This window comes from Neolamprologus multifasciatus, chromosome 6 (genome assembly GCF_963576455.1).
Source record: "Neolamprologus multifasciatus chromosome 6, fNeoMul1.2, whole genome shotgun sequence".
Lineage (NCBI taxonomy): Eukaryota > Metazoa > Chordata > Actinopteri > Cichliformes > Cichlidae > Neolamprologus > Neolamprologus multifasciatus.
In genome coordinates, this window is record NC_140444.1 from 34,529,894 (window position 1) to 34,556,184 (window position 26,291).

Here is a 26,291-nt window from a genome sequence, read left to right on the forward strand (position 1 = left end):
ATCTCTAGGCCTGTGTGACTGAAGCTTAAGTCTGTCACAGTCCTGGGTCGGTGACCCAGTGTTTTGAGTTTCTTGTGTCTCTGAGTTTTTGTATTATGCTCTTAGTTCTTTGTTGCCACAGTTTATTCTATAGTCTAGTGTCTTAGTTTGGCCTTCTTGTACTCTGTTTAGTTCTCTGAGTATTTAGTAGCTGCCCTCTGTGTCTCTTTGTTGTTGTTCTCTGTGTTTCTTAGTTTCTCTGTCTCCCCTTGTCTAATTTGCGTCTGTGCTACTTCCTGTTATACTTTGAAGGTCTGTGTCTCATGTGAGTGTATCCTACTTTGCTTCCTTGTCTCGTCAGTTCTGATTTCTCTCAGCTGTGCCCTCCTTCTGTGTCTCATTCCCCTTGTTACTTCCCAGTGTATTTAAACCCTGTGTTTCTCTGAGTCAGTGTCGCGTTGTCCCTCATGCTGTGTGTTTCTCCCTGTGTGGTTTTTTTGTTAGATTCTTCTCAGTTTAGGTTTTGTAGACGTTCTTTGTTCAGCAATAAAAGCCGCCGTTTTAAGTTCAATCCCCTTTCTAGTGAGTTTGCGTTTGGGTCCAATTCCTGCCTGCACACAGCCGAAACATGACAAAGTCAGATGCAGCTGCTTTACAGTTGCAACTGTGAGTGGACTAAGCCCTCTTTTGTTAAAATCTAATATATTTACATGTGTGAAAAATTGATGTTGGTCAAATAAGAGGTTTTATGTAGCCTGTAGTCTTAAACGCTTCTTAAGAGACACAGAAAAACACTAAAGTAATTTACAAATAAACAGAATTTCCAACTTGGGAATTGTCCGGCCTTTTTACAACTGAAAGGGATGCAGGCAGTCAGTGTACTGAATTGTGAAAATGCTTGATTAATGATTAATGAAGTAATGATTAAAATACAGCTCACACAGCTTGTTTCATTAGAAGTAGCTGCTGAATTGTGGAAAGTACTAATAAAAACCTTGGTTGGAGACAAATGTCATTAATGTATTTTATAGATTCAGTGACATCACATGAGCACCAAAAACCATCAGATCGAATCAGAACACAAATCCACAAACTGATAGTAAGGGGAGAGGAAGAAATAGAGAAAAACTGTTAGAAAAATGAGCACAGAGAAGTGATAAATTAGATGAAATGTCAAAGGGGAGGGAAGGAAGGAAAAAGGAGCAAAGGACTGGATAGAGAAGGACGGATGGATGAATGGAAAAAGGTGACGTAGAAGAAAAAAATAGGGGTAAAAATGAAAATGAATGATGTGCACTCTCCAGTCAGAAGTGCGGCTGGCAGCAGAGTGGTGTCGTCAAGCCAGCGTAACAAACTGACTGATGTTGGCACTAATACAACTCAACAGAAAGCCAGCCGCTGAAGGAGAGACAGGGATGGGGAGGTACATTTGACTTTTTTCCCTTCTTTATAAAATCCATCCACAATCTGCCCCTCAAATAACCTCGTCTCCAAAACATCAAACCGCTGCTCTACGCTGTTTTATCAAATATGTTTTGGAGGAATTATCGTCCGGATCATTCTCACTGGTGGCATCGGAAGGATTCAGGTTATAATGTGTTTGATTTTTATGCCATTAAAGAAGTCGCACGGAGGTGTCTGGTGTCTGTCTTAGTTGCAACAAACAACTCAGTTTTGCTAATCCAAAAGCCCAAATCTGCGCTGGTGTAAATTAATATCTTATGTCCTTCTTTTATCTGCAACATGAATGCAGCGAGGATAAAGAAGAGCTTTGGCTGTGGCATGTCTGTAGCTTTCATACATGACGATCAACTATCATAGCATACTCGATGTTGTGTAATCGATAAAAACTTGTTACATGTTGCTCTTTTTCACTTAGCCCTAGTTTGATTTTAAACAAACTGGATTTTTTTTTACATGTGAATGTTGCACACATATGCTAGCTTAAATTTTAAGCTTGTTTTCCCAGTGCTGAATTGCTTCTCTAAATTACATTAAAAAGTGAATGAACAAAAGGAAATTGAACTAGAGACTAGTCAGCTACTCCTTGGCAACCACCAGTCATCATGGAATAGCATGTATTCCCTGACTGGTTGTGGGAAGATGCTGGCTGTCACTGTGAAACTGACTGCTCAAGCTTCATTCATTGTGTTCACTGTTCTGGGACTTCCTGGTGCTTCCAAGCACATATGAAGAACTCATAATGTGGAGAGAGCAACAGCAAGAGCCAACACAGAGCAGAACCGGCTGGGATGAAAGATACTTCTTAAAGCCTCGATGACACAGACGTAGAGATCTGTCAGTGACCTCCTGGCATCCTACTAACCTCAGCTCAGCAGCCAGACCCTGAACTTCAGCAGGTAACAAAGGCAGTGATGAGCAGTCAGGCTTGTAGTCAGGCTTTCATATTGTATGTTTCCTCATTAGGATAGAGATTCGTTATGGTGTGTGGGACTGCAGGCTATAGGTTTATATTGTTTCAGGTAATTTGATAGAATACCACAAGAATAATCTAATGAGTAGTGTAATGAATTTCTTTTTCTGGCAAATAATTAAGTAATGTACTGCATTACTATTAAGAATAGCCAGTAATGTGATACCGGTGGCACGGTGGTTAGCACTGTTGCCGCACAGCAAGAAGGTCCTGAGTTCAATTCCACCATCAGGCCGGGGTCTTTCTGTGTGGAGTTTGCATGTTCTCCCCGTGTTTGCATGGGTTCCCTCCGGGTACTCTGGCTTCCTCCCACCGTCCAAAGACATAGATAGACAAGATAGGTTAATTGGATAATCCAAATTGCCACTAGGTGTGAATGTGAGTGCGATGGTTGTCTGTCCCTGTGTGTTGGCCCTGCGACAGACTGGCAACCTGTCCAGGGTGCACCCCGCCTCTCGCCCTATGACAGCTGGGATAGGCTCCAGCACCCCCCGCAACCCTGAAAAGGATAAGCGGAAGTGAATGGATGGATGGATGGTGATATTTAATAGATTTCTTATGTAACAACTGCAAAACTGGCCAAGAGGTGCTCCCAAAAAAACTGTGTCATTGCCTTGGTTACTAGCAGGTTTCCACAGTCCTTCCTCATTTGTGTGCACATGGCAAATTATCTACAAACTAATCATTAAGCAGGTGGTGTATCTGTGAAAGGTGAGGATGCCACACCGATGATTTTCAAAGTACAAGTTACGCCTTAGCGCTGCAGCTATCACATTTCAAAAGGAGCGGCTTTTACATTGAAAGTGAATGTTGTCCATTTCCAGGAGAAGCAACTTCCAAGTGGCAAGGAGGTTTTTAGTGCAGCATCCTCTTTGTGACCAATTTTCATCCAGCTACAACCAGCAACCATTTGCCAATGGTGAATACACGTTTTCCCTAGCGACTGCAGAGTGCCAGGAGTCTCTAGGCCTGTGTGACCGAGGCCTCAGCTACATCGAAATGCAGGCAGATTATTAGTATGCTCCTGAAAGAAGAGTGTTCTGCCTGAGCACACCATCTCACACACACACAAGAAATGATTTATGAGTATGTGTTTGTGGTGTTGGGGTGACAGATTTTGGCATGGTGTTGCAGCTTTGGCGTGAGGGCACTGCAAATAGCTTCCACTAAGGAAAAGGCAGAGAAGAGAAATAAGAAGAAATCTAGGAGGAGGGAGACGGGGCTGGAAACATCTCTGTGCTTAATTATACTTTAATTTTGGTGCTTTGAGCTTCACTGTTAAATCACTTGGATTAGCTCTCCCATTTGTTGTCATTTCCTTTTAAACACAAAATCACTAGAAAAATCACAGAATCTGGCAAAGCTAAGTATTGGCAAACAACAAATGGATACAAACACTGTAGCCATGGTTACATGGCTACAGAAAGACTTATATGCTCTAAACTGATGCTTCACATAATCAAGATAATCTAAGTTAAAGTTGTCTATGGAGATAAAACTCATTGCATTATTAATGTTGATTACTATGTTGATTTATAGGTGATAGACGTTTCACTGTACCCGTTTTTGGGACAAGTCTCTCGTGTTATCCTTGAACGGTCTGCTGTCTTTACACAGCAGCAGGCAGATGATTTTAATTAGCCATAATTAATGTCACCTACAGCAAATGCAGCACCACAGGTGTCTCTGGTTACAGAATTGCTAAAAATATTATTTTCATGTTGAGATGTGCTGCTGCAATGAACTTTCCTGGGCTGAATGCCTGTTTGATTAATCGATTAAACGACTGCTTCTTAAGAGATAAACAAACATGATATTCCTACATGAAATTAAAACAGAGTTGTGTGTGTAAAGGATATTTTTCAAAGATATAATAATCTGTGTAAGTAAGTTTCTAGACTTTGTTTTCAAAGTTAACAAAACAGCAGAAATGGACTGAAAAGGTTATACAATGCTATAAGTCTTAGCCTAAATGTTGAGGTCTTTTCTAATAATTAGTTTACATATTCATCTAAATGTTTTCTTTCCTATTTATTGATTAATGCATGTGAACCAAACAACTGTGTGGATACTTTTGCTTAGATGTCTGCTTTTTATGATGGTCAAAGCAAAAACCCACTCCCTATCAAACACTGATCATGATCATGATAGCCAGAAATCCTGTCTCCTATACTAATGAGGAACACTACAGACTACTCTTCGTCACGTCCCTCTCATCCTGTTAGAAGGACCAACAAGGAGTGCTTGAAGATGTAGAAATTCTGAACAACAACAGTTTTCTGATTAATAGACTGAGAGCTAATCAGAGCAATTATGATTGTTCTGAGTAATGATTATTGGTGTAGTGGTTAAAACTCTGGATTCCTGTGACCTGAATTCCAATTCACTGTCGCATATCCATCAGCTATGAAAAGGAAACACTCATGATATGTGGTCTGATCTTCACCTAGATCACAGTTGTAGACTAAAAACTCACAAACAGCCTGCTGAGTAATCATTCATTGTGTACCGTTTCTCATGAAACGGTAATAAACTGTAATTCAAATTTCTTGGGAGTTCTACACATAATCTTAACTCTGTCCCACATCTTTATAATGTCCATCTTGGTCGGTTCTGATTTTGGAAGTCTTGACATGGGTGTCCAAGTCTTAGTGCCTTTGTGCCAAAAGCAGTCATTTTGGGGGTCATCATAGTGGATGCATCCTCCTCCATCTCACCCTATAGCACCCTTTTCTGTCACACTGACCTTCTGCATGTCCTTGTCCGTGGTTCCTCTTTTTCTCCTGCTTGAAAGCTGTATATTCATCCAGGATATACATTAAAAAATATGGTGGCCCTGAGAGGCCAAATGGACTGCAACTTAAGAAAACCAGCAATAAGAAAAATGCTGCAAAAGCACACAAAACACAACAGAAATAAGAAAAAATACATTATTTTTTTATTCCAAAAATAAAAGCTTATCTGATGTTTTAGTTTTTCTTGATAGGTCAGAATATACAACTGTCAACTCTTCCTTCGGACCCTGCCTTTGTGTCTTTTTGTCTTGTGTTTTCAAACCACAGACTTTCTCAACAAGCCGTGACTTTGAACAATGTCAGAGCCTAAACAACATGTACAGTAACTGAGTGCTAGCGACAGCAAACAGTAAGAGGGGTCTGGCCGAGTCTCAGCTGACGTTCAAAGCTGGCTTTGGAGAAAAAACAATGCTTTATTGTGCTGGAAAAATTAAATTAAAATAGCATATCATGAAATATAAATACTGGATAATTAGCTAAACTTGGCCATATGAATAACTTTAAGGCCTCATGATTTGTCTTTACCCTCTGCTTTGTTGACCCACTAAGTTTTTCCTTAGTCATCATAGTATGGGTCAGGATTTAGCTCATCAATGTCCACTAAACATTTGATAAAAGTGCAAATTAAGACCAAAAAATACAGATATGTGGCATATATATACAGTGGGGCAAAAAAGTATTTAGTCAGCCACCGATTGTGCAAGTTCCCCCACTTAAAATGATGACAGAGGTCAGTAATTTGCACCAGAGGTACACTTCAACTGTGAGAGACAGAATGTGAAAAAAAAATCCATGAATTCACATGGTAGGATTTGTAAAGAATTTATTCGTAAATCAGGGTGGAAAATAAGTATTTGGTCACCTCAAACAAGGAAAATCCCTGGCTCTCACAGACCTGTAACGTCTTCTGTAAGAAGCTTTTCTGTCCCCCACTCGTTACCTGTATGAATGGCACCTGTTTGACCTCATCATCTGTATAAAAGACACCTGTTCACAGCCTCAACCAGTCAGACTCCAAACTCCGCCATGGCCAAGACCAAAGAGCTTTCGAAGGACACCAGGAAAAGAATTGTAGACCTGCACCAGACTGGGAAGAGTGAATCTACAATAGGCAAGCAGCTTGGTGTGAAAAAATCAACTGTGGGAGCAATCATCAGAAAATGGAAGACATACAAGACCACTGATAATCTCCCTCGATCTGGGGCTCCACGCAAGATCTCATCCCGTGGGGTCAAAATGATCATGAGAACGGTGAGCAAAGATCCCAGAACCACACGGGGGGACCTGGTGAATGACCTGCAGAGAGCTGGGACCAAAGTAACAAAGGTCACCATCAGTAACACACTACAACGGCAGGGAATCAAATCCCGCAGTGCCAGACGTGTTCCGCTGCTGAAGCCAGTGCATGTCCAGGCCCGTCTGAAGTTTGCCAGAGAGCACATGGATGATACAGCAGAGGATTGGGAGAATGTCATGTGGTCAGATGAAACCAAAGTAGAACTTTTTGGTATAAACTCAACTCGTCGTGTTTGGAGGAAGAAGAATACTGAGTTGCATCCCAAGAACACCATACCTACTGTGAAGCATGGGGGTGGAAACATCATGCTATGGGGCTGTTTTTCTGCCAAGGGGACAGGACGACTGATCCGTGTTAAGGACAGAATGAATGGGGCCAAGTATCGTGAGATTTTGAGCCAAAACCTCCTTCCATCAGTGAGAACTTTGAAGATGAAACGAGGCTGGGTCTTCCAACATGACAATGATCCAAAACACACCGCCCGGGCAACAAAGGAGTGGCTCCGTAAGAAGCATTTGAAAGTCCTGGAGTGGCCTAGCCAGTCTCCAGACCTCAACCCCATAGAAAATCTGTGGCGGGAGTTGAAAGTCCGTGTTGCTCGGCGACAGCCCCAAAACATCACTGCTCTTGAGAAGATCTGCATGGAGGAATGGGCCAAAATACCAGCTACTGTGTGTGCAAACCTGGTAAAGACCTATAGTAAACGTTTGACCTCTGTTATTGCCAACAAAGGTTATGTTACAAAGTATTGAGTTGTATTTTTGTTATTGACCAAATACTTATTTTCCACCCTGATTTACGAATAAATTCTTTACAAATCCTACCATGTGAATTCATGGATTTTTTTTTTTTCACATTCGGTCTCTCACAGTTGAAGTGTACCTCTGGTGCAAATTACTGACCTCTGTCATCATTTTAAGTGGGGGAAGTTGCACAATCGGTGGCTGACTAAATACTTTTTTGCCCCACTGTAAGCCTTACATGGGTGAAATAGCTTGGTTGGTAAAATTGGTTAGATGTATGACTTATTAATAATTATAATAACTATCCATAGAGATCAAAAGTGTATCAGGCTCTAAATGTGGTTTTTAACATTGTAAAGCCGGACATTTTAACATGGGAGTCTATTGGGACTGACCCCTACAGTTTTTGCCTGAATGTTGAATTCATCTTTCAGCCCCTTGGGATCAATAGGCTTTTGGGGCCCAAGTGACTATTCCAGGAAGTTTCTGGTCTGTGGTGTGACACAGCTGTGTTAAAATTCAACCATGTCTGTTTCTATTCAGAGCTATTTTTCTGTCTATTTCTCTGGTTCTCTTGCTGTTGCTGGTTTTTATTCAGTTGAGTAGTGTCATTTGAATGACTTTATCTCTTTTTGGCAACACATGGAACTCGGTATTGTGCCAATAATGAACTCACTTAACTGAACTGATGCCAAAGACAGCGAGCCAGCAGACAGGTGATGCACCAGAAGCAGTAAACATGCTCTCAGTCACAATTAGAGGGGAGTAATGGCAGAGGATAGACGAGATGATACAGCTGTTGCATTACTTGCCATTCGGGTGTGATCAGCTAGTAGACGTGCGCTACCTCTGAGACTGGCATTCAAAGAGATGGAGTGACAGACACACAGCACCAGAGGGTAACAAAATCTATCCTGCCCATCGGCAATCTTTCCATCCACAGATCTACTGCGTGACAGGGTAAGTGGGGCTTTAACCTGTCATGTCTAATAAAAATCAGCTTCGCCCCCTCAGGCTTCGCTGACACACCTGGTCTGATCTGCAACTGGGTCAGCAGCTGTCTGCCTGCCCATCGTTCTGCCTGTTTGTCTGTCAAAAAACCAAAAAACACCAAAAGGCAGAATAAGACCCTGTCTGTCACCGCTCTCTGCCTCTATTACAGATCTCAGTACTTGGTTGGCTCAAGGACATGTGATGGAAAAAGGAAACTTTTGCCTTATGGGCGATAAGAAGGTCAGGTCAGGTAATGATTAGAGTAACTGCTTTGAATTACTATCTGCCATGTGGTACTGTGAGTAAAGATCTTTGTCATTTTGCTAATTGTATGATCTTTGGTTTGTGTTGTATTTTTAGCTCTTCCTTTGTCCTGGCAATCATGGGTATTTAGTGTTTTCACTTCACTCCCTTGTTCCTTTTCCTATCCTTGTAATTATCTTGATTGAGCTCACTTGTGCCTTGTTACTCCTGTCCCTGGTGTGGGTATCTAATTTGTGTCGTTCCTCAGACGTTTTTAGGTGTCTTTCCCCATGTTTCCCTCATATTGAGATTAATTTCATGTTACAGCTGGGCAGTACTTTTTGTTACCTCTAAATTCTCATTAAAGATCCTTTTTTCTGATTTGAGTGTCATCCTTTCACCAATCCATAAACACGTTCTAACCATTGTGACGAAAGAGTCTGCATGTACACGTGGCAACCGCACTCGCTTTCATTTCACTGATTGCTTCTTCTCTGAAGGTGTTACTCAGTCAAATCAGCTGCTGCAGGATTTGATTGCAAGTAAAACCTGCAGACTCTTTTTTTTGCCAGGGACTGCAAGTGAGAGATATGGCACAAGTAGCAAAATTGTAGTGCCAAAGTGCCAGATTTAGTGTAACCCCGAACATCATATAACTGGTTTCTATTTATATTTTAAAAGGATGAATAAAATAAACATAAACCTCTTAATTTATTTCTAGAAAGAAATGCAAAAATTAATATGCACAACTTTGTAAAGAATATGAAATAAACATTTAGATGTTTTGGTACATGATCAGGCTATACTGGGACAGACAAGATATTCTTCATATCTTGCTTCAGACTTTCCTTTCAAACTGTAGACATTTTTTTATATAAACAGTAAAAACAATCAGTTTGTATGTTGGACTAAGAGCTATGTGTCCATCTGGTAACAGATGTTTACATTCTTTCTTGTTGGCCGAATGACCATTTAATGCATTCCCAGGTTTACTAGTCTTCTCTATCCTTAGTGTAAAATATCTAAATTCTAAGGTTTTACATGTCTTTTTTATTATAGTATTGTCAGTGCCAATTGCATTAATCAAATCATGTGTTTTAAAATGAAAAGTGTAAATACAACCTCATGATTACGTCAAGTTATTGTTGCTAAAGGTGGTTTCTTCAATCTGCTGAGACGTGAGGTGTACTTAGTATTTCCACATCCTGCTTTTGCATTTGATTAAGTTTCCAATAAATAAAAAATGATAATATCCAGTACTGTGCAAAATTCTCGAGGCACCCTGTATTTCTTTAAATGTTGCTTCCAAGGACTTAATTTTACTTTTTAAAAAAGTGGTCTTAAACAATAATTCTCCAGGCTTTCTGAAGAGCTTTCAGGCCTTGCTTTTTCCTTCCTTTTCAGTCCCGTCCTTATACCTGACCAGAAATCTTTGGTTGTTTCTTTGTTTGTTTAGTCATTTAACACTGACACATGAATCATTCAAGCATTAAATAGCCTCCTAACCCAAAGGATGATGTGGCAGACATGACAGACAGTTTAGGAAAGAACACAATTTAAACTGTATCGTTAGGAAGTTTGTTTTTAGCAGTCTGTTGCAAAAACAGATAATTTGTTCACATTTCTTTAGTTGAGTCTACAAAAACTACCACAGATCAGACAGTCTGATAGGCATAAATTGTATTTTTTCACCAACAAGGTGATTTCCAAAGTGGCTCACCATGGTGGCAGCATATATCATTAGAAATTTGAGGAATCTGGACAAGTGGACAACAAAAGAAGTGGAAGGTCTGAAAGAAACTACATACATGTCCTTAAGAAATAGGAAAACAGATCCACTAAAGACCTGACACATGACCTTTATTGATGTCTCTGACCATTCAGTTGATCACTGATCATTGAAGCCTGATTTTTAATGGTATCAGTGGAAGGAAACGTCAATAAGCCTTTTTTAAGGAAGAGAAAAAGGAAGAAAAGGCTAATGTATTCCAAATTACACAAGAACTGGACTAAAAATCGGTGGCAACAAGTCTTATGGAGTGATGACTCCTAATGTGGAATTTCGGGTTCAAATCTTAGTCGATGTGTACAGTGGAGATCAGGAGAGAGGCACAACAGTGAGTGTTTACAGATCAGCTTCATTTTCACTATGACAGTGATCTCAACTACACTGACAATCCAGTAAAACCATATCTGGACTGAAAAACACACAGTGGAAAACTATCAGTCATGGACTGAACTCCCCAAAGCCAAGACACGAATATCATTGAACTACTGTGGGATCATTTTGACAGAGAACAGCACAGAAGGTAGCCAACATCAAAAGAAGCATGAAGAACTGAGGATTACTTAAAGAAATTACAAGAAAACTAATTTAGCTCAGACTGTGTTAAAGAATAAAGGTGGTCCTATTAAGGTCAAGGTCAAAGGTCAAATTTATTTATATAGCACATTTCAAACAAAGTGCTTAACAATATAAAAATGGCATTAAAAGCAACAATGTAATACAATAATAACAATATAAAACAATAATAGACCAATAAAAGAATGAAAACAATAACTAAAACTATTTAAAATAAGACCAAACCAGATTAATATTGACATTCAAACTCATTAGAATTGTGCAAACTGTTGTTGCCTTGCACGTTGTTTCCATCTATGATTGCACATATTTCAATAAATCGCTGGAACTATTTCCAATTTTCCCAACAAAATATAAAGAAATGAGGAAAGAATCAGGACTGATACACAATACCGTGTGTTGTTGTTCATCTGAGCTCATATTTACCCAATTTTATGACCTATTAATGACCTGATGATTTTTTATTATGTCCAGATATATGAGACCTTAGAACTGAAAGAGAGTCTATTTTCTTTTTCATGATTGTAGGATTGTATGAATGCTAATCTCATGGTGAAAAACTAATTAAAGTGCCGCACCATCCAGAAGTTATTAACCACACACATAATTATAAATAATTATAGAACCGGGACCTTCATAAGACAGATCCTCAATATGATTAATGCAGTTAGCACTGAGAATAGTAAATATGTATTCTGGATTTTCCATCTCTCTAGATAACATGTGCAGAGTTCTGTGTTAGGCAGGTAATAGATAAGCTGTGTTTTTTACGTGCAGGTGTGCAGAATATTAAAGAAACGTCTCTATGGAAAGCAGGATGAGGGTGGGAGGCAGGCATGGAAAGACATGAACAGAGGGAAACCGTACTAATGTTGGCTGAAGCTGATTAACTGATTCCACACCTCAGGTACCATCAGTGTTATTAGGTACATTATGTTTTAAGCTCTACATTTGTTCCCGGAAACAGGCCATAAAACACTGGGCTCTTAAATTAATGCTTTAGTCAGTCAACATAATAAATTATGGCACATTTACTTACGGTTTGACAGTGTGGACAGCAGGATACTCGGATAGAATATTCTAATTATGGCTGAAACATTAGTGCCAAATGCAAAAAACAAGGTGTATTTTCAATTAAAAGTCAAAGGTCTTAACCTTTGGACACTAAAAAAGTAAATAATATAAGTCTCGAACAGCAATTTTAGTTACTATTCTTCAAATGTTCTCTTGAACAGAACCCGCAGCTCTGAGTTCAGTGTTGTCATATTTGAGTTTGTAATTCAGTGAAACACAGGCCAGCCAAGACTGATGGGTAAAGTGGTTTTTAAAGCTTGTCACACCAGAATGACAGAAAAAATTGATTATTTTTAGACACATAAGAAAATTACTTATAGTGTAATTGTTTTCCCAGGAGGAACCCTGAGAAAAGTTCAAGATTAACTTAAACGAAGAAAAATGTCCTCCCTGTTCACAACCTATTTTGATCTCAGAACATAAGCTTTACTCACTCCCATTGTTTCCTCCTGGCCTGTGGTGTGTTGTGCAGCTTGTGCGCCTGGTGTGCCAAGATGACATCCCGGTGATCCACCAGTCCTCCCCTCCGGCGAATCAGTGGAACTGTGGGATCATTGTTGCTGGTAACGAGGGACATGGAGTCCCGGCTGGAGAGACGCCCGTAGCTGTCACCTCCACCACTGAAGGGCACTTCGCTGTAATGCTCCACCTGAACGTCATACACAGTATGATAGTATGTGGGGTTGGGGCCCACGCTGCTCCCGCTGATTGGTGGCGGGTGGCAGCGTAGTGGGCGGTGAAGGCCCTGAGAGGAAGAGGAACAGGATGAAGTCTGAGGCCACAACCCCGAACCGCCATGGTCCTGATAGAGGGGGGACAGCATGGAGCTGGAGGAAAAGGGTCGAAAGAAAAGGAAAAGAGAGACAGAAGAGAGACATTCAATAATCAAAAGAACGTTCACTATAAAGCTGCAACAGTCAACCCGGAAAATTGAATGCAATATATTTATTTCATCATTTTTCATTGTTCAAAGAAAAATTCAAATCTTTCCAAAAATGCCAAATTAGAGCAGAAACTCCATTGATCAGAAAATCTTGTATGGGCAAGCCTGAGCCTGGTGCTGTCACAAACTACAGACAACAAATGCAGTGGAGGGGAGTGGAGGAGAAATGCACCGTGCATCTGAGGAGATCTCGTCCCACAGTAGCATAACTAAGGGATGGCTCAGGGCCACTTGATCCAGCCTTACCTGTGACCTGCATCAAAAAGGGAAGCCAAATTTAAAACCAGAAATGTGTCTGTGTCCCAAACGCAACTGCTGGTTCCAATTGAGGACCCCAATACCTTGAAGGCTTGATCCTCCCAGTCCCTCTAGCAAATACAAGTAAACCTCCAGTCTGAACTCTACTGGGACAGGATGTTGCTATGAGATTAAAGAGATGAGGGAGAAGATATGAAAGGTCCTTATTTTACATATAAGTAGAAGAATTTATGTGTGTTGTGGAGCCAACAAAGAGAAGCTAATGTGGGAGAAATATGGTCTTTATTGTCACTGATGGTAATCTAGTTACTCTGTTTTTAGGGTAACCTGATAATAAGGCAGTCCAGCTTAAAAGTAACAAGCAATGAACTTTGTGGAGGTTAAAAAAGATCTATTATATATGTGTATCTATAAGGTACATAAGCAATAGCAGAACTATAAACTATAAATGAAACAATATCAAAACAGATGATTTTTGATTATTTAAGGAAACAAACATAATTACCACTAACTATCACGCACTACATTCCTGACCTGCACTGAGTTCAGTAAGAGTACGAGATTAAGAGATTGCTCAAAACAAAGAGTCTCAAGAGAATTATGATGTCTGTGAATGTAGGCATCTGGCACTGTGAGAATATACTGTGGACACTTAAAAAGGAGTAGTAAAAGCTGATTAACAGCATTGCTAAGTAACTGTTTCACTTTCAACAAATACGTGTGATTTGCAGCTATTACGTGATTTGAATATCACAGGAAACTGTTTGGGTTTTTGTTTTGCTACTTTTCAAAACCAATAATTAGACGAGCAAAAGCACTTCATGCAGAGACTGGCCAGCTGTGTGGAGGCGTGAAAGTAGGCAGTATACTACTTGTCATTATCACTGTCACTTACCATGAACAAAACTGATTGCAAAATCATGAACCCTTCAAGGATAAAAAAACGTCCAAAATTGAGAGCTGTTTGTACCTGCTATGCAATTCACAGAGAGAACAAAGACGCACACACAATCGACTACTGGGATATGATTGCTTTCTTTTTTTTTAAATCTTGCTTTTCATGTAGCCATTTAAAATGGGTAGAAACTTGTATTTCTTGGTCAGACAACATGTCACATGTCCAGGCATTTTTCAAACAAAGGCTTAAAGAATTAATAGAAAACAGAAGAACTAGCAGTTGTGGCCTATTTAAATATTGCTTGTGATACAGCCAAACACTTCTTATCTTCAGAGCCATAAAAATAATTAATTAAGAAAGCAACATCAAAATCAAACATTGAATATTTCTTGATATCTTTTTCTAAGTCAAGTTAGTTCTTCTTTAGCTGACTCTACGAGCTGTAACAAAGCTCGACAATCATTCTTTAAATCATGATAAACAACCTGCTGCTCTGCTGCAGGCTCCACCGAATACATTTGCAGCTGCTTTTATTGTAACTGTGCTCATCAGCTAACATTAGTCCTGAACCCAGAGGTGTGAGGGAACAGTTAAGAGGGTACAGCTCTAACAGCAAAAATGAGCAAAACAATTTCAGAGGTTTGAGAAAAGAACACTTGGGTTGGAGAGTACTTTGCACAACAACTATGAAGCATGAGGGCAACAACAGAGTAGAACGCAGTCAGTAATTTAGAAACAGACAATGACAAATACAAAAGTTTGATTGTTTAGTCTGCAGACAGCAGTTACAACACCTACATTAAGGCCCAATAGCAATTAGCAGGTTGTAAAGATGAGCTGGGCACCTAAAGATGACGTCTGTATCCCAAAGTATTCTAGTATTCTGTCAGCTACGGCTTGACCCAAACTTGGTCATACGTCATACCATCCTGAACACATTAGCAAATCTACAACAGAATGGCTGAAAAAACATGCAGGTGTTGCTCAACTTGACTGAATAACTGTGCAAGGACCTTGTGTATAAATATGTATAAATATGTATAAATGAGCCAAAGCTCCTTTGCAATGAACTGAGAGTCTGACAAAGTGACACAGAAAAGGATTGTGTGAAGTTCAGTACTGCAAAAAGTCCTGTGGCTCCACATTTTCAGATGACTGTTTGTGATTGGACTTCATTTCTGTGTTCCAGTGTGCTTGGCAAAACTGCAACTGGCTTTGGTTTCGCAGCTCTGTTCTTCACACTCTAGTGCTTGTTTCTAATATCAAGGTTCAGCCAGGGGGGAGTAAAATAATGTTTGTTACCCTCAGCAAAGAAGAAAGGAAAAAGGAAAAAAATGAAGAATACAAATCTACAGAGTTAGAGGAGAGCATTAATAAAGCAGGCGATCAATAAAAGTGCAGAGGCCAAACCAAAAGTGAGAGGGATGAAGGGATGGGGAGCAATAAGGGTGGGTGAGAGGTTTAAGCAGAAACTCTCTTAATGCAACGCCTGCAATGGCGCTAATTTGGCATTTTCATTTTTTACGACACAGTTGCAAAAAAAGAGAAAAAAATCCCCCTGTTTTTGTGTTTATGTGAGTCTATAAGTGTGTGGATAATGGAAACAGCGTTTTCCCTTACCCATTACCTGCTGACAGTGCATTACGCATTATTTCTCCCTGACATGGTGTAAAGCGAAAACTAATTCACACAGACAGCAACACACACACACAGATTTACGTTCACACGCTGCAGGTACAAAGATGAGACATACTGCAATGGTAAGGAGTTTGTTTGGTGATTTAGGACGGGTGTGTTTCTCTGTGTGTGTGTGTGTGTGTGTGTGTGTGTATGCTGCAGGGCTTGAATAACACAGGTCTAGTAATATTAGGGGGAGCAGCAGAGAACACACAAAACTGAGGACCATGCACATACCACAGAGCAAGGGCAAGCTAGAACTAACAAGGACACCGAGGATTCACAAAGACATGAGGTACAAGAAGCCATTATAGAGGGAGACAGAGAGGGTGATGGACAGGTAAAGAAGGGGGAAGAGGGTGCACAGATGAGAAACAAAGTGTGTGTGTGTGTGTGTGTGTGTGTTGGGGGAAGGGGGGCAAAAAAGGAAAGAAAACAGTGTGACAGAAGCGAAAACAGGAAACCAGAAGTCACCCAAAGGCACTGTGGTGACTGTGGTGGAGAGTGTGCTTTAATGAAAGGTACAGAGGCAGCAAAACAGAGTGGGGAGTGGGAGAGATTAGTGGACATGACAGACGAGTGGAGGAATGACTAATTGCTGAGAGGGAAAGACAGAGCAGAGCCATGCAGATGAAGCAAAACTCTTTCTCACTTTCACTTGCCGTGTCCCTCTCTTCCTCCCTCAGGGATTGACAAGCAAAGAGTCGGAAGGTTTTGCATTTCTGGTCTTAGCGGGGAACTCCAACTCTCCATACTGTACATATCTAGTACTACACTGCCTAACAGTTACAAGCCGTTTACCCACATGGGAAAAGTAACATTGCTAAAGGACTTCTAGAAGGAGCTGGAAGCTACAACCGCACTCAACTGATGTGATCTTTTACAGATAGCCTTTAATGTGGTAAAGATGTGGTAAAAATCAAAGAAGTGCAGCTCTTATACTCTAAAGCTACAATCCTGGCACTTAACTCCGAATCAGACTGGGGACCAGGTATCTAAGATTAGGCATTTTTCTGCAAAACGGACCTCCTTTTTATTTAGGCAAAGGGCATCTTTGGTTGATTGTGGTAATTTGGGAAACCTTTTCTACCATTTGGATGAATTTCAGTGAAAGCTTAGGCTGGATTGCAAGAAATCAGCTCCCACTCTCACCTGAGTATAATAACCAGGTTTAACAATAGCCTCAAATCTCACAATCAGCACAATGACAAGCGAGGACCTCCAGATCAAATGTCATTTGAGAGTGTTATAACTACCTTCTTTCACTGTGCAGATTAATTATCACTTATGCATCAAAAAACAAAACATGGAGATTTGAAATATGTCTGATAAATTTGACTTCTATAAGTAAACACCGTCTTTTCTATTACATGGTTTGTTGCAGTCTGAGCAAAGCCTAATCCTCCACATGTGACAGTCCGCTGTCGTGTGAACACGCACGGTGACTTTCCTGAATGCCTAAAAAATTAAATAATGAAGCTGTTCTGTTTCGCAGAAATGAAACGGTTCGTTCGGATGAAGGTATTCAGCTAGCTGTTATCACACAGCTAACTGAATACGTTCATCCATCCTGCTCACTGCTGATACGCTGACGTTAGAACTTTAGTTTCCAACAAAAAGCAACAGTCAAATGAGCAGCAAGACTTATCTCACTCAATTAAACATGACTCACCCTGCAAACAACTTGTTTACGTGGTTTAATTCAAAGTCAGCTGTCATGTTTTTCAGTATTTTGTCTCCTCCTTTAGGGAGCGAAAGAATTACTGATTAGAAGCACAGTTTGCTTTGCCTCGCCATGTAAGCAGGCACAAAGCTCCTGCGGAAACTGAGTAAAAATTAAAGGCATAGATTTGGTGGATTTGAGAAGAATAGAGGAGAAAACAATGCCTCAGAGTCTTGGGAAAGCTGTTTACCTGAATCTCAGGACTGCCTCTGGCTCTGGAAAGGCAAAGTGCAGCATTTGTATCAATACTTTACATCTGGTTTAAATCTATAAACATGGTACAGATTTTCAACCAGATTTATATCCACGTTTTTAGAGACTTAGATGAAGAACAGTTTATCTGGTGTGTAAAGTGATATTTACAACATGGGGGTGTTTATTTCACAACAAGACCAATGTCTATTCATTCTACTCTTATCCACTTCAGGGTTGCAGGAGCCTGTCCAGTCTTTTATAATGTAGGGGGGGAGGTGAGGTGAGGTGCAGCCAACCAATTCACACCTACAGCCAAGTGTTAGAATCCCCAATGAACCTAATGCATGGATATGTTTGGACTGGGAAGAAGTCAGAGAGAACCCACACAAGCACAGGAATATCATGTAAACTCCAAACAGAAAGGCCACAGCCTGGATCTGAACCCTTCTTGCTTTGAGCTAAAAGTGCAAACTATAGAACCACCATGCTTTTATATTATCATTGTACTTAATCTAATTTTTTTTTGTCAGAAAAACAGATAATCTCTGCATGTGATGCATTCAGTCTACTGACATTAGTGAGTGTCAGTAACAGTGCATGCATATATTTATATTACACACCCTCCATAGAAACTTAAAAAAAAAACATGACGTCAGAGCAGCTAAATAAACCCCAAGTGATTAATTATTGCAAAATTAAATTGTCCCACCACAGGAAATTAAATAACAGCAAGAAGGTAGAGTCACATTGAATTGAAAGGCCATTCAGTTTAACAAAGGCTAGGGCAGGGCAATAATTTAATATCATCATTTATCATATGCCCATAAAAATGTATGACAAAATTCTTATTTGGTTAACAACATTTGTCAGTCGTAAATAGACCAGATAGCCCCATTGCTCAGTCCATCACTCATTCAGCGGGGATAAAAGTGATGCAACTTGCCATTTAGCAGCCTAACACAGCTTACAGAGCCTGACTGCTGCTGACCTGCTTCTGCTCCCTCACAAAAAAAACAAAAACAAAAAACTGACCTCTGAGGTCACAGCTTCCTGACTGTTGCATCCATTAAGGCGCAGGTGAATGCTAACACGCCCGACTCTTCCTCCTCTCGCATCAGCTATATGAGGCTATTACAAATCGGAAACTGAGCATACACATTCAGTTCCTTTAACTAAGATTAATTACCCGAATGGTGACTCTGACTGTAGCCTTGCTGAGTCTGCGTTAAAGCAAAACACCACAAAACGAAAAATTAGAATCATTAAGTAATACTGACATGTTGGTTATTTGGGAAAGAAACTTAAAAAACAAAATGAACTGTGTTCTCAACTTAGCTGACTATGTGTTTCAGAGGAAGGACGGACACACACCGTCATCTCAGAGCATTACAAATATCATTTATCTCTCCCCAGTGTTTGCATTTCAAACCCATTAAGTTGTTTTGTTTATTCTATCAAAATTTCTCTTGCTAGAAAAGTCTGAGAAAGATATCTCGAAGACAGTGAAGATGTACTTCAAACCAGCATTGTAGTGACATTTGTGATGTTGGTTCAACTTTTATTTTGAAATTCCTTTTAACCATGATTCAATGTCAAGAAAAGGTACAACTACAGATATATGAATAGTGGCAATTGCATCTATATGTGAGCCTCTGCAGAGGTAATGGTCGCCATGTATGCAATAAGGTTATAATAGTTTACCAAGACAAAACAAAACAATTCACTGTGAAATAGCATTTTAGTCAACTGAAATAAAAAGAATGAAATGAAAATGCAAACAAACAACTCTGGTGTGCAATAAAATTCTGTCTTCTCAGCTGCAGAAATCTCCCAGGTGGAAACACAGAGAAGTAAAAGCGCCGAGCTGAATGAAGTTTGGCTGTTTCTTTTTGGTCGCTGGACTGTTAAAGATTCAGTGTACATTCACAGAGCGTGCGTCTCTTATCCAGACACCTGGATAACAGAAGGGGGTGGGGGTTTGCCTAAGTGCCAAACACACCGGGCATACAAAAATGACATTAGCAATATTCTATGGCAGTTATACAAGGACAATACCCCAACAAATATCTTTCATCAACTCTGTTTTATTTAGAAACCAAATCCTTTGATGCCCCCATTTTTTTGGATTGAGTACATCACACTGACTTGCATGCCAATCAGCCCACCAGCATGGCACTACAGAAAACAAAAGCTTAGATGGAATAATTTGGCTAGGGAAAGCTCAATTAAGTTGTAAACTGTCCCAGTGAGTCACCACACTAGTTCTGGACATGAATAAAACCCACTGGCAACGTGCTGAGAGCCATTATTCTGGTGGTGGAGGTTTTAGTTCAGCTTATAAATTTGAATAGTTGAATTCATATAAAGACAAACAGAAACTACATTAAAGTAAATATTTATTTAATCAAAATACAGATATGGAATATGGTTGCTTTTACAACTGCTCCTCTGAAACCTGCCCATATTTACTTTGGGTTTAATTTCAGCTGTCATACAAACTACTACATAAGATCCAGAGCATAGTATCTTGTTTGCTTTCCTGAAACCCAGCACACCCATGACAACAGCATTTTATTTACGTCATACTATTATTAAGAGGACCTACCTGGAAGAGAGGACATGCAGACAAATTAAATCCCAAACAATCACTGGGCATTTTGCATTGAATTGTGAGCATTATGGAGATAATTGTGAACCTGTACTTGTGTGGTAATACAGCTTACAGATAAGCGTGACATTGACAAACAAATGACACATGCAATCAACCCTTTCTAGCTGTTAATCAAATCTTATTCAAGCCACTAACAGACCTCTAGGATCAGGTGTTTTCTTTGATAATTAAGTGTAGTGTCACATTGAGATCTAACGACCTCTTCAAGGCTTTCAAGAAAAAAAGGTTGTGGATGCATAAACATGCATTATTTGACATTAATAATTTAAACCAGTGTCCTCCAATTTCAGCAAAAGATGTCTCTAAGAATCCTTGAACACTTTAGCACATAGGTGTCAAACTCTGGCCCGCGGGCCAAATTTGGCCCGCAGCCTAATTACATTTGGCCCGCGAAGCCATACCAAATTACTATCAGAGCTGGCCTACTGGTATTATACAGCTAATATATATATTGTTTAATATTAAGCTTTGCTTGTTCCATATTCAGTTTTTCAGCAAAACTTGTTTGAGTCCATAAGAAAAGACTCATTCTTATATCTAGAGGAAGATTTTTTTTTTCAATAAATATTAACATTAGCCCGCGACTTTGTTCCAGTTTTGAATTTTGGCCCACTGTGTATTTGAGTTTGACACCCCTGCTTTAGCAGGTGGCTTTTGCAACTGCTGGCGTCATAATGCATGAGTGAACAAAGTTGCCCTGCAACAGGAATACACAGTCAAACGCTTGGACACACCTTCTTATATAATGGTTTTCTTTATCATGACTATTTACATTGTAGATTCTTACAGAAGCATCAAAACTACAAATGAACACATATGTAATTATGTAGTAAACAAAAAAAGTGGGAAATAAAACATGTTTTATATTTTAGATTCTTTTAAATAGCTTTGATTACTGCTTTGCACACTCTTGGCATTCACTCGATATGTGCTGGTCGGCACCTGAAATGGTTTTCCAATAGTCTTGCAGGAGTTCCCAGAGATGCTGAGCACTTGTCGGCCCTTTTGCCTTCACTCTGCGGTCCATCTCATCCCAAACCATCTCCACTGGGTTTAGGTCAGGTGACGGTGGAGGCCAGGCCAATCTGGTGCAGCACTCCATCACTCTCCTTGTTAGTCAAGTAGCCCTTACACAGCCTGGATGTGGCTGCAGGATGCTGTGGTAGCCATGCTGGTTCAGTGTGCCTTCAATTTTGAATAAATACTCAACAGTGTCACCAGCAAAGCACCCCCACAGCATCACACCTCCTCCTCCGTGCTTCACAGTGAGAACCATGCATGTAGAGACCATCCATTCACCTTTTCTGCATCGCACAAAGACACGGCAGGTGGACCAGAGATCTCAAATTTGGGCTCATGAGACCAAAGCACAGATTTCCACTGGTTTAATGTCCACTCTTTGCGTTTCTTGGCCCAAACAAATCTCTTCTGTTTGTTGCTTTTCCTTAGTCATGGTTTCTTAGCAGCTGTTTGACCATAAAGGCCTGATTCACACCGTCTGCTCTGAACAGTTGATGTAGAGATGAGTCTGCTACTCTGTGTGGCATTTATCTGACCTCTAACCTCATTAAGAAATTCCACAAGTGAACAAGGCGCACTTGTGACGTGAAAACAATTTCAGGTGACGACATCATGAAGCTCAGTGAGAGAAGGCCAAGGGTTTGCAGCGCTGTCAACAAAGCAAAGGGTGGCTACTTTCAGGAATCTAAACTATAAGAGATATTTAGAGTTATTTATCAATATTTTCTTTGCTGCATAATTCCAAATATCTTTCTTCATATATTTGATGTCTTCAGAATGTATCTACAATGTCGAAAGTTATAAAAATAAAGAAAAAACATGAATGAGAAGGTGTGTCCAAACTTTTGACTGGTGTGTATGTCAGAAAAAGTCTGCTGTCCACCCCAAAAAAACCTGTTTGACAATTAACATACAAGCAAAGATCAAGCCTTTTGGAACAATGTTCTCTGGACAAACAAGGACAGTGGACAAAAAGAAAAAAAATGCATCCATCCATTTCTCATCCATTGAGAACATTTACTTGAAAGAGGGGTTGAAACCATTGTTAAACTAATATCAGGGTTGTTTCTACTCAAGTTGTTTCTCCTAAATACTTGTCCAATACTTCCTGCTAAAGCAAATATGAGGTCAATATGTGTGCACTCACACCATATAAATAAAAGTACTGGGCTACCTAGATCACATCTACAGTAGCTGCTCAGACATAGAAACTGAAGCTCCAGTTCAACAACACTGTAACTTTACATGGTCTGCAACCTCATGGCAGAGTTGCAGTGGTCCTTAAACACATCCACTTTGCAATAATACCACTTTCTAAGAAATTTAATGAGCTGACTTGTCTCAACAGTGGCATCCTGCAGACTGCAGGTTTTACACACCTTTGGCAATGGGATGAAAACATCTGAATTCAAAGATTAAGCATTGCCCCAATTCTTGTATCCATATAATGTACTTTTACCACTGTAGACGACTACAGCCATGGAATCTCTTGTTCATCATCCATACGAACTGTTTTTAAGCGGATGAGACATCTATTGGTTGAAATACGTATGACCTTTCTACACCAGTTTAGATTTTGTACATTCTTGTTTATCTTTGTTTACTGCATAAACTGCATATTCATTCTGTGGTGTGTTACCATTGTTGACTTTTCTGCCTGGGGTGATGTCACAGACTCTGACATCACCCCAGTTTCGTCTAATGGTAATAAAGCAATAAAGCTCCATTCAGTTAAATAAAGCTGACAGACAGACAGACAGATGGAAAACACTGAGATGGACTGATAGGTAAAGAGACAGAGGGTCAAGCAGACATGACCCAGAAGCAACAGGCAGGTGTGCAGGTGTGGCATTAGATCTGGTAAACAAGAATGCAAAAATCACACATTCACACATCTGTCAGAATCCATTTCATTACTACAAAAACAACTTCCATATCTGTGAGCGCTGAGAAGCCCTGCTCTGTGTGCATGTTCAATAACACTTAAATCATGATTATGTTACTCTGATGTAAAGTTTGAGCCAACACATGCCAAAATAGTAAGGAAAAGCAGAGAAGAGGGACTATGTTTGGCTACAGTAGTACTTTGGAGTGATCCGAAAGTAGAGATTTTACATAACTCACTCAAGCGGAAGCAGATTTGACTCAGTATGTTCAATAATAGCCTGGAAAGAAAAAGTCAATGTCTATCATGAGCTCGACTCCTTTAGACTGAGGAATCTGTAGGTTGTATTTTTTTCTTCAGCATCAGTAAGTGAGCTGTTTGTTCTCCGTATATTGTTGCGAAAGGCTTCCAGCACCTTCTGGTGCTTTGTTTGTGTGAAATCTTGAAATAATAATAATAATGGATTGCATTTATATAGCGCTTTTCGGGGCCCTCAAAGCGCTTTACAATTCCACTATTCATTCACTGTCACATTCACACACTGGTGGAGGCAGCTACAGTGGTAGCCACAGTCTGCGCTTCTGTCAGTCTGCCCTGGGGCAGACTGACAGAAGCGAGGCTGCCATATCGCGCCATCGGCCCCTCTGGCCAACACCAGTAGGCGGTAGGTGAAGTGTCTTGCCCAAGGACACAACGACCGAGACTGTCCGAACCGGCAACCTTCCGGTTACAAGATGAACTGCCAACTCTTTGAGCCACGATCGCCCCAAATGAAGTTCGGATTCAATAACAGCATCACAAATTGTTTTTTCTGCAAAATCACTCCAGAGTTTGACATTATTAAATACATTTTAAGTGTTTATTGGGTTCACAGCAACCTAAAAACACCTAAAAACACCTAAAAACGTTCTTTGTACCTTGTGCAGTGTATTTTTTTAGTTGGTGTGTGAGATAATTTTGGCGTATGCTGTTCTGGGTGCTTCGGCTGTTTTTGAGCAGAACAGCCAAGAGGTGAAAATATGTCAGTGTTGTTTTTAAATTGTTGTTTACTGGACCAAAGTGGCCATAATAGCCATACTAATAATAGCAATGTACGTAGAATAATCTGTACCACTTTTTTAAATGATGTCACACTATTAACTGCTTAATTCACCATTTATATTTCATTATTCCTCCTTAGTATGCCATTAATAAATACAGATATGTTTATCTATCTGTTACTGTTATCAGTGCTACTATATTACTGCTTGTAATAATCACAGTGATAATCATAACTATTATAAATGTCATACCAAGAAGGAGTAATGATATATAAACGGTGAATTAAGCATTTGCTAATAACTTACTACCTTATTACTTAATAGTGTGGGATTATTATAAAGTGCTACCAAAAAATCCAACAGAGGAATTGCTTGCTTTCCTAAAATTAACATCACATTAATTTTTAGAGGAAAAACTTCCTCATCTTCCTGTTAAAAGGGAGTTTTTCCTTCCCACTGTCGCCAAAGTGCTTGCTCATAGGGGGTCATATGATTGTTGGGTTTTTCTCTGTATGTGTTATTGTAGGGTCTACCTTACAATATAAAGCACCTTGAGGCGAATGTTGTTGTGATTTGCTGCTGTATAAATAAAACTGAATTAAATTGAATTGACTTGAATTAGTGTTTACTCTTTCATGAGCAGCTTACACATAAAACAGGCTTTATTAAGTAGTAAGTAACTCAGAAGCAATGAAAAATGCAAGGGTGTCAGCCACAGCGGACTGTAAATAAACTGCTTTCCCTCCTCTGTGTGTCTTTTATCAACAGTGAGTAAGCAAAAGGCAAACAGTTATTATTGCAGTGAGATGAAGATGCTCCCGGGCTGGTGCAGCTCTCCTCGCTGCCCTCCTTTGAGCCTTGTCTGCCAATCACTTGTCATATCTCATGTGGGACTCTGACAGACATCTGCAGGTTTGATTTTAGCCAAAAGTGGTGGAGAGAAAAAAAACATGGAATCTTTCACACCTATATCTTTTTATGATTTGAAAATTATCTTAGTACATTTTGATATTATTACCCTTATGCTGAAAAATTTGCTCAGTAGTCTTTAAAGCTGGTCCCGATTTCTTTTAACTCACACTGCAGTGTCTCACACAGAAACAAAGGGAAGCCTTGTTCTGTGTGAAGGATATATTCAATCTTAGTTTTTTAATACTATATGAAGCTTTATTTGGAAAATATTACTGACATAATTTGAATCTAATTTGAGATGCTGATATTTCACCAACTTACTTATGTGTAAGGACATACGCTTGACATATAGAAGTCAAAAAATACACGCAGAAACCTTCCAAAGGCTGAACTGTCACTTAATAATTTACATGAAATTATTTACATAACACTGTAGGCTATTAATCACTCAGCCCACATTTTCAGCAATTACTATACATTGTTCAGTTAAATAAAACATTCTCCAATTAAAACATGGAACAGAAACAAACTCGTCCAAACAGGGCAAATGTTATACTATTCTAATTAATTTATGCTAATTAATATTCTAGATTTCGGTATAATTGAAATATGTCAACTTTCATTTAAGATGTTTTTTTGTTCTGGCAAGTGATGCGTGAAGTTAATCTCACGCATCATTTACTCGATGCTTAAAGTGACCTGATGTTCCCGGAGTCCAAATGTTTTGTTAATGTCCACCCTGAGTTAATGCAGCTGTTCAGCGCGGGTATAAAGCGGCTGACCTACCTGTCAGGTGCTCTGCTCTCCAGGGAACACTAAACCTGCGGACTTCTGGGACTCCAGACCCTCCCACCGGGTGTCCGGTGGTCCCGACCTGTTCACCTCTCGGGCGGAGGCGGCTGGAAACCAGTCGGCGGTGCTGGGAGCGGTGGACCGGGGGAGAAGAAGCAGTAACGTATCCACCAACGGAGGGGAGGAAAACTCCATGTTCACATCCAGAACATCCCGACTAAAGTGACGTCCGCCGGGCAGTGAAAGTCAGTGCAACGCGCACATAAGAGCCCAGATGCGATAATGTTGTTTGAGGACGAACAGTCACCAGGGAAACTGGAGGGCTATGGAGGATATGTTTTTCCAGTCAGTTGTGGT